The sequence below is a fragment of the Malania oleifera genome, chromosome 13 (assembly GCF_029873635.1).
Source record: "Malania oleifera isolate guangnan ecotype guangnan chromosome 13, ASM2987363v1, whole genome shotgun sequence".
Lineage (NCBI taxonomy): Eukaryota > Viridiplantae > Streptophyta > Magnoliopsida > Santalales > Ximeniaceae > Malania > Malania oleifera.
The window spans coordinates 58,371,252-58,381,726 of NC_080429.1; the positions used below are offsets into that span (position 1 = coordinate 58,371,252).

At 34.7% G+C, this 10,475-nt stretch overlaps 1 non-coding gene across 1 annotated transcript; it reads right to left on the reverse strand.

Moving 5' to 3' along the window:
* Window positions 1-7,292: 7,292 nt before the first annotated feature.
* On the reverse strand, window positions 7,293-7,398 carry LOC131147012 (small nucleolar RNA R71). The gene has a single exon (XR_009134546.1). It is a non-coding gene; the product is annotated as a small nucleolar RNA R71 (small nucleolar RNA).
* Between the last annotated feature and the right edge of the window lie 3,077 nt (window positions 7,399-10,475).

Sequence of the window (10,475 nt, forward strand, 5' to 3'; positions counted from 1 at the left end):
TATTGTACCCGAGTCTTCCCTTGTGCCGCTATTGTGTGTGCTACCCCTCTGCCATAAACTACCTTGCTCTCCTATGATTGCTGCTGCTGAACATTGCTGCTCTACTACCGTGGAAGCTCCTAGCCTTGCCACTGCTGCTACTTTGTCCTCCCGGTTCCATACAGCCATGAGCCGCTTCCAGCCTCCCTCTGCTGTAACTCCATCCCTACAGCCATCCTCCACGGCTACTATAGACTGCTACTCCACCCTATTGTGTGCTAGCCTCCATCAACCTGAAACCTCCCAACTGCAGTCTCTCCACGGCGTTCTCTTTCTCTCTCTCTCTCTCTCTCTCTCTCTCTCTCTCTCTCTCTCTCTCTCTCTCTTTCTCTCTCTCTATCTCTCTCTCTCTCTCTCTCTCTCTCCCTCTCTTTCTCTCTCTTTTTTTCCCTTCTTTCTCTTTTTATTTCCTTTCCTTTTCCTTAGTTTTGTTTTATTCTTGCTTTTAATATTTAATTAAGTATTGTTATTTTTAAATTGAGTTTAGTTAAAATTTTTAAATTTGTGAACATTTGTTTGGGTGTTATTATTATTAAGGCTTATTTATTTATTTCTTTATTTTTTCTCTCTCAATTAAATTTAGCATTAGGTTTAAATATTACTCGACTTATTTAATTAATTGATTTTAGTCGGTTTCATTTCTTGAAAAGAAAAAAAAAAGAATAAAATGCCAAAGAAAAAACACACCTTCCTTATGAATTAAAGTAGTTGTCCATCTTTAGAAGTTAAATTTTTTTGGGTTTGATTTAAATCAAGTTCGTTTAATTTAAGTCCAGAATTTTATCGTGTTTCCGTTTAGTGTTATTGTCAAAGTTTTAATTTTTGGTTAGTCCTTAGTTGCGTAGAATCTTTGGTACTTGAGTTTCTATTGAGTTTTTATTGTTGCGTGTTTTAATTACACATTAAAGTTACCGTTTTTAGTTTTCATTCCGAAGTTCAATACATATTTCAATTTCTACCTAATTAGACATAGGATTTCCATTTCTTGCTATTTAATTCAACGTATGTTAGGATTAGGGTTGAATTTGCATGTTTGTTTAATTTGTTAAAAGAAATCTCAAACAATCCTTAAAACCATGAATCTGAACTGAGTTTAGTAACTTTTTGTTTTCGATTGGAGAAATGTAAAATTTGAGATTAAACCACATTCTCTGAGGAGACGATCTGGCCTTTGGGCTATGTATTACACGAAAGAACTCCTGTACTTGGGATAACTTCTGAGCTGCTCATTTTTTGAGTAATTCAAACACGCAATTGAATATCTTAGAAAAAGGGGAATTTGCGGTAGAACCTGAGCCTAATCCTCAAGAATACTAGCACCAATAGTAACAAATACATAATGCTTCTCCTGAGATAGCGGAGCCTATTATTGCTTCGAGAAGTGGAAAAGAAGTTTCCCAACCTAAGATACTCATCGATGGACAAACAGTTGTCCCAACACCTAAAGTTACAACTGAGATACATGAGGTCAAATAAAAATCAAAGGAAGCGAGCCTAGAAATGAAGAAGTCAGTTAACATGGGGACCGAGACCAGTGAGGAGTACCAACCTGTGGCACCTTACCCTCAGAGATTGACAGTCATGAAACCATCACTCTCCACTAGAGTACATGTCACAGAGTTCAACACTGAAGCAGATCCCCGCAGTGGTACGATGATGGGTACACCTAATAAAGAGGGTGAGCAGAATGGTGAACATTTAATTTTCAAGGAACTAGGTAAAAATCTTAATGTTGATGCTTCTGAAGAACCAGAGGTAACTACTCCGACCAATTTGCCTCAAAGTGTAACGAACCAAAAATTACACCATTTTTTTAATATAAAAAATTACTTTGATACCCCTATAATACTTGCTATAACATCCCAGGCCCCAAATGGGTACTGAGGTATCCCTGCATACAAATTGACACACCTCTGCAGCAGAAAACATAAAGTCATAAACCCATATTTTCAATACCATAATTCAATGTTTCCAAACCATACATACATATTTACACATCACCCCAGTATCATGTACTCAAAAGTACAATCCCCTAAATACACTACCCTATAAACAAGGCAGTACAAAAAATCTCTCTATCTACGAGCCTGATCTGCTCGCCTAGCTGGATCACCCGAAAAATGTTATATCACTAGGCAGAGACAATGCTCAATAAGAGAAAATATGCTATTACTAGTCTGTGGCGACTGAGTTTCATAAATACTATACTCACAATATCTGAAACTGTAAAAGCTAGCAAATCAATATACAATATAATTTGCATCTATTGTAGTTTAAAATATAACTATAATATTTGAGTTTTCTACATTTTCCTACTTCTAGTATCATATTATATCTACTGATATTCTGTAAATCTGTATACCTATACATAATTGAGATGTTTACCCTGAAAAATTGTATGTCATGATTTAACCCCTCATGATAGGGTTTTGCGACCCATAGGCGGGACTTAATCCTAGTTGGCCTACCAGGTAAGTCAACTATACTCTACCAATCCTCAGTCCGGCCAAACTACAACCTTTTCTAGGCTCGAAACTGGTAACTACCTCATCAAACCGGCCACCTCAACCCAGTCTTCTAGGGAGTCTGCAATGACTCCAAGCACGGTTGACGGAAACCATCCACACACTAAGATGTGTTGTTGCACTCTGATCTATACTAGTTACGGTACCGTGCTCTGCTATTTGAACATAACTTGATTCATCAGAGTCTGATACTATACATATTATTTTTATAAATATCCTACTGCTTTCATCATGTTTCCAAAATTACCATAACATTATAACTCTGATATGAAAAATACTATAATATCTAACTAAAATAACTGTAATATCTAACTATAATATCTGACTGTTATATTTTACTGAATAATCTGTAATGTCTGAGTGTTATGATTTTGGAAAGCATGACATTCTATAAATACTGTACAATACTTGTCTGTGTAATATTTGTAAAATATTTTTTTGGTAAATATCTATTTGTAAAATATATCTGTCTCTATATACACAATAAATCATAATATTCTAAAGATCCATATAAATATTGTACATAACAAATATCTACTCAAGCCACACAATTAATAAAACTAATATTCTGAAATCTGTAAAACTATATAATTTATACCCTGTTCCCTAATTAACAAATACTATAATTTACTGATAATATTTCTAAATTTACTAGTATAGCATATTTCCCTTACCTCGTAATTAATCTCGCCTACTAATGATCTAAATTACACCTCTAGCATTTTTAATTCCATTACCCTGAAAAATATTATATATATATATATATATATATGTGTGTGTGTGTGTGTGTGTGTGTGTGTGTGTGTGTGTGTGTGTGTGTGTATCCTGTCAATCAACTAAATACCCAAAATTTTCTTCATTTTTCCACCTTCGGAATTATAAACTATTCATTATTTACCTAGGCTTCTAAAAAGATATCCGTTGGGGTCTTCAACCCACTCCTACAAGGTCCCCAAAACACACAATACCTGAAAATATATTACCTTAATTATACTGCGCAAAACTCCAGTATATTTTCATATAATACAAAATATAGGCTCAAATGAATTTGGTAATAGTAGAAATACTCAAATAATCCACTTAACCTGGTTTTGGGATGGTTCCGAAACTTCTCAAATCAACATTTCGCTCTGACTATGTTGTAGAGAATCTCCCCAAGATCACCGTGGTGGCTTCTAGTCATCAAACCGGGGAGAGACAGAGTCGAATATTTAGAAAGAAGTCAGACAATGCATTTTCTAGAGAGATAAAGTAAAATGAATTTGAATTTTCCGTAAAAAAAAAAATCATTTTCAGCCTTATATAGAAAGTTAGTCCACATAGACTCGTCGATGAGACACATCACCTCGTCGACGAGCCAATGATGGGATCTCGTCGACTTACACCGTCTCCTCATCGACAAGTTTTAGACCTTAGAACAAGCCTCTCGCTAAGTTCTCGTCGATGAGACGCACGTCCCTGTCGACGAACCTAAGAGTCTGCTCATTGACGAGCACTTCTACACTCGTCGATGAGGCCTGTTGTACCCTCTTATAAAAATTCCTTTTTCCCTCATTTATTATATTATTTAATTACCATAATTCTTTGGGTCTCTACATTCTCCCTCCTTATAAAAATTTCATCCTCAAAATTTACTATCTGTATTATACACCATCCTAAAAGAAAATTGGGCTACTTATTTTATTAATTACCCTCACTTATGGCGGAGGAATACCGTGGTTACATATGCGGTTTTGAGAGATTACAAATATACTCATAAAAGAAAAGTTCTCCCAAAACTAAAACTCTACCTACCCTATAATCTAAAATTCAACTATATATTCATCACTCTGTACTAAATAAAATAAAACTGTTGTTAGCTAAATAATACAAATTACTACTATATCCCACTAAAAAGGTGTGGATGTTTCTGTCTGATCTCTTCCTCAAGTTCCCATGAAGCTTCTTCTTTGGAATTATTCCTTCATAGGACTTTTACTAACTAAATTTTCTTCGTACGTAATTCATGTTCCTTCCTGTCTAAGATCTACACCAGTGCTTCCTCATATGCCAGAGCATCACGGAATTCCAATTCTACATAACTGATGACATGGGAAGGATTTGAGACATATTTCCTTAACATAGAAACATAAAATACATCCTGTATTATGTACAAAGTTGGTGGTAAAGCTAGCCAATAGGCAACTAACCCAATCTTCTTGATTACGCGCTTAAACTGCGTAATTAGGTGTTTTAATTCATGCATTGGAGCTTATATTTTTAATTAAATACCTAATTACTCTCAATATTTTAACACGGTATTCTATTTATAATCTTTGGGTTTAATTGAGTAATTTAGGAATTTTTGGCATTTGTTATCGTAGGAAAATTATCGGGAGCTAAAATCGGCATTAATTTGTAATTCGTGCATAACTTTTCCATCCGAGCTCCGACTAAGATGATTCAAAATTTTGGATAAAAACATGAAGATTATCTACAACTTTCATGTTTTGAACTTTGAGAGAAGCGGGCTCCAGGAGGGTCAAGATTGGCCTCATTTGCAGATAAAAACAAATGAGAAAAAGAAAAAGAAAACAAGAAAAGAAAAAAAAAATTAAAGATGGCCTTGATGTGACCGAGCCATGCAGCCGGGTTGGGTCTCCTTGTGGGTGTACGCGGGTAGGTCTTAGCCCCCTTCCCTCTTATAAATCTCTTTTTTCTTCCTTCACACAATCAGCCCCCTCCTTCCATTCCCTCTCTCACTCTCTCATTCTCCCTTCTCTGCCAGCCCCGAGCACCCCCTCTCCCTTACTCTCTCCTTCCCTATCTCCTCTCTACGAACCTGCTACTGCCCTAAAGACCCACAAGCTCTGCATCCCTCTTCTTCTTTGCCTTCTTCTTCTTCCTGGCAATCACTTGCTGTGGCTGCTCGAGCTGTTAACCTCGAAAGTCCCCCACCCGAGATGTTTGCTGCTCTTCTATCCACTACACCTGTTCCTCTCCTCTTGGCTGCTGCTGCAACTCCCTTGTGTACCTGCAACACCAGTACCAATAGCAAGGCTCCTTGCTGCGTGTTGCCCCAGTTCTTCCCCAGCCGCTGCTCCGGCAACCCCACTGCAGCTACCGCCCTTCTTTTGCACCAACCACTACTCCCGGCTTCTGCAGAAGCTCCATAGCCCACAACTCTCTCTCTCTCTCTCTCTCTTCCTCTTTTTCTTTCTTTCTTTTTTCTTTAGTTTTAGCTTGTTCTTAGATTTTTACCTGAATATTTGTCATATTTTATTTGTTAGTAGAATTTAATTAAAATTTTAATTTTGTTTCTTTTATCTTTTTTTATTTTTAATAAAATCAATCTATTTTTTCCTTATCTCTGTATTTATTTAGCGTTTAGTTGAGTGTTATGTTTAGTCTCGGTTTGATCTCTTAAATAAATAAATAAATAAATTCTTCTTAGGATCTAGATTGGTTATCTTGTTAAAAGTTGAATCTTTGTGAGTTTGATTTCATTTAAGTTCAATTTAATTGGAGTCCATTTTTTTGTTGTGTTCAATTATTGTTTAGTGGTTAAAAGTTTTAATTTTGAGTTTGAGTTCTTGATTGCGCTAAAAATCTAGTGTTTATTGAAGTTGTATTTGAATGAGTTTATTTTAATTGTGTGTTTAATTTACGTATTAAAGTTATCATTTTTAATTCAACATGTGTTTCAATTCTTGTTCGGTTGATAAAGTAGGTTTTCTATTTCTCGTTATTTAATTCAGTGCATGCTAGGATTAGGGTTTAAATAGCATGTTTGTTTAATTTGTCAAAAGAAATCTCAAACAATCCTGGAAACCCCAAATTTGAACTGACTTCAGTGACTTTTTATTTTCGATTGGAAATATGTAAAATTTGGAATTTAAACCATATTCCTTGAGGAGACAATCTGGCCTTTGGGTTAAATATTACACGACAGAACTCCTATACTTGGGATAACTTTCGAGTTGCTCATTTTTCGAGTGAGCCAAGTTTTTGGCACCGTAGCCAAGGAGTGCCATTTTTAATTTCAAATTTTGTGTTTTTCCAATTATTTTTGATATTTCATTAATTACAAAAGAATCAAAAAAAAAACCAAAAAATCAAAAAAAAAGTTGAAAACTTTGAAAAAATTGATCATGTTTTCTTACTGCAGTGTTAATGGATTTCTGCTGTTTGCATTGATGTGAGATGCCACAAGATGAAACTTGAAGCTCAGAATTTAATTCGAATAGATTGTATAAAATTTCACCTAGCACTAGTAGGGACACACAAAGCACAGAATCTGACTGTTCTTCTGTTAGTTTTACAAATGATTCTAAAATTGATTTGAGCAATCTATTTGAACAATGCTTTGAGGAAGTCATGGTTGCACCTACACCACGTACACTTCACGATTTTCTACAACCTACACGCATATCTACACCTTCATGCATTGTGTTGCCACAAGATGCAATGAACTTCAATATTGAGCATGGTATGTTATCTGTGATACCCCATTTCACGGGATGAATTATGAGAGTCCATACCAACACTTGATAGATTTTGAGTTGGTCTGCACCACTTTCATTAATAGGGCTAGATCTGATGAGTATGTCAAACTTCGCTTGTTTCCCTTCTCTTTGAAAGATAAGAAAAAAATCTGGTTTAATTCTCTGCAACCTAACTCTATTACTAGTTGGACGAAAATGCAGCATGAGTTCTTACATAAGTTTTTTCCTTTTCAGAGAACTCAGTACCTACAAGAGCAGATCAGTAAGTTCATGCAAAAAGGTGATGAGACATTCTAGGCTAGCTAGGAGAGATTTAAGGATTTAATGAACATATGTCCACACCACGAATTTGAAACTTGGAGGTTAGTGAATTATTTTTATATTGGTCTAACCCCTGCATGTAAACAATTTGTCCAAACTATGTGCAATGGGGAGTTTGTTAATTTAGGTGTAATCCCAAAAAGGGGGGGAATTGAGTATTTTCAAAAACCTTTACTATTATTTACCACTTAATCCCTATTTCTATATTGAACAAATTAATTGCGGGGGTTTGAAACTGATTCAAATAATTATCTCAATGAATTTTATTTTACCCAATTAATTATCAAGTGTATGTGGGGTTATTCAACATACACACATGCAAGACAAGTAATCAAATGTGTTGTGGAAATTAAAATGAGTAAAGGAAGAGAGAAGGCAAGCACGGTTTTTACGACGTTCAGCCAACTCGGCCTACATCCTCGCCTTAAGCAACCCACTCAAGGATTCCACTAAATCTCTGCTCCTTTAACCAAGATGGAGCTTTCCTTACATCCACTGCTTACAAGAGGCACAGCTTCCTCCTCACCCGGTTCACAACTCGAACCATGATTACAATATATAATTTCAAATCTGCAAAACAACTCAAGATTTGCTTCTCACAAAGCTAGTGAGTACAATTGAAAACCTAACACATATCCATATGATGAAACTTGAAGCTCGGTATATATGTAACAATATAATCGTTATATGAATCATATGCTTCAACACAAATTCCCTTTTATCAAATCTCCCAAGTAATGATATAAGTAGAAGCTTTGGAGAAATTAGGGTTCTAATTTGTCTTGAATATTATAAAGATCTAAATCAATAGGTTTACTTCCAAGTATCCAAACACAATATGCTATTTGTACCATGCAAATATATATATATACACGATATGATTTCCAAAGATCAAAAACCTAATTTAATAGTTTTCAGAAAATATCCTTCAATAATATATATATATATATATAGTTATGAACTCTATGGATATTTAATCAAGCGGTTTTGTAATATCAAAAATATCGAGTCTTTAACTGAATACACACTTGAATAAAAACGGTTTAACCAATGGCGAAAACTTTTCTCAAGTAGTGATCTTGTCAAAACAATTTAATATAAGAACACTCACGATCAATCTCTCAACCAATATTCAATAATGGACTTTGAGATGAAAAACTCTTTGAGAATAAATATTAACAAGCAAATCGACTTAGATGAAAAGCTCTATAAGAGTGAATATTAACAAGCAAATTGATTTACCAAACCTCAATACCAAAATAAAAGCACAACGATTGCTAGATTGCCTTTTGAAGATCAAGATAGCCTTAGCTCAGATTTGACATATAAACTTTGAAATCCCAAGCAAAAACTTCAGCAATGTGTTCAAAGTTCTCCCAAGTTGTGCTAAATGTACAATATCCTAAACTGAATGCCAAAGGTTTGTTCTCTTAGGGGCACTAGGGTTTAGATGTTGATTATATAGGTAATCTTGCCCTTACGATGATTTCTAACTGTTAGATCAACTTGATTGTGAAAATAACTTGTGTGTTCTCTCATTAAAAAACAAATTTTTAATCTTCCTGTAAGTTCAGATGACTAAGGATTAGAGCTCAGACGGCTGAAGTTCCTTAAAGTTTCAAAAAATTAACTTGGACACAGGGTTAGACATCTGAAGTTTGGGTTCAGACTTCTTAAGTTGCAGGTTCAGACAACTGAAGTCATGGTTTAGTCTTCTGGTGTGCTTCTACCTTTTTCTGTATTTCTCCAATAATTCTTCATACGATTGAACTTAATCTTTGGTCTTCTGAAGAAATTCTTCAAACGACTGAGCTTAACTTCGGTCTTCTGAAGTTGAATCTCCAGACAACTGAGCATATACTTCAGTCTTCTGAAGTTGACACTTCAGACTTTTGATCAAGGAGTTCAGTCTTCTGAATAGAACATTTTTTAGATTTTTCTTTTTAGTTTCAAAAATCTCTTTTGCACCCTTTCTTTGCTCTTTTTTAAAATATTTTTCAGGGTTTTAAAAAATCTCTAAGTCCATAAATATCCCCTAAATATGTTCATGAGATGCATGAGTCCTAAGGTCTGTCTAGTGTATATTTTGAGCTTCAAATTAAATCATATGAAATATGTAAATATATTCAGTTCTAAATACCCATTCCCATGATTATATTGAACTTGCCACTTGCATATTCATTCGTCAACTCTTTTAGTTCCATGGATTTTACCAAGATGGATATACTTTAGTCTTCATGTCTTTCCATGACTTTCTGTCCTTCCGTCCATGCTAAATATTGTTCCTATTCACAATCTCAATGCATAGATCAAATACCAAGTGATTTGTCATTATCAAAACAAGATTGAGCTCATAGAGTTAACAATCTCCCTCTTTTTGATGATGACAAATACACGAGCAAAAATATAGAATGGGTTACCCCTAACGAGGCTCCCCCTCAAATAATGCACAAATATCCAGCAAATGAAATGTGCTCATGTTGAATGAAATATGAAAGAAATATGCTCATGTTCATACACAATTAGTTTTGCCAACCATTTTTGCCCATTTTTGTTGTAGCTTGATTCTTCTCCCCCTTTTGACATCAACAAAAAGGTGTATAATAATAATACATGAGTGGACATAACCTTATATTCTTCTCCCCTTTTTAAAGCTTAAAGTTTTAAACTTGTTCAACCATCAGATTTTAAAAAATTGTATTGTGAAATGTGTCTCCCTGTGTTAATTCAATTTTCTTCTCCCCCTTGGTAATGCAAAAAGCTGTGTTGTAGAATGTAAAGTGCAATGTGAACATATACAGTATGGCAAATTTCATAGACATGTATAAGAAAAATAGTCACTAAATTTCAATATGCCCTTATTAAGATATGATTTTAATACCAAACGTGAACAAATGTGATACCGAATGAGAACAAATGAGCCGAATTTGAAATTTTTAACCAATTATAAATATTAAGTGATGGTGCTCCCCCTAAATTATGTCATCTAATATAATTCTAAGCAACCTCTTGACTATGAATCAGGCCTAATTCATGCCTAATTTGGATAAACCTATCCTCCACAAGTGGTTTCTGAATATGTCTGCCCATTGTTCATTTGTACATA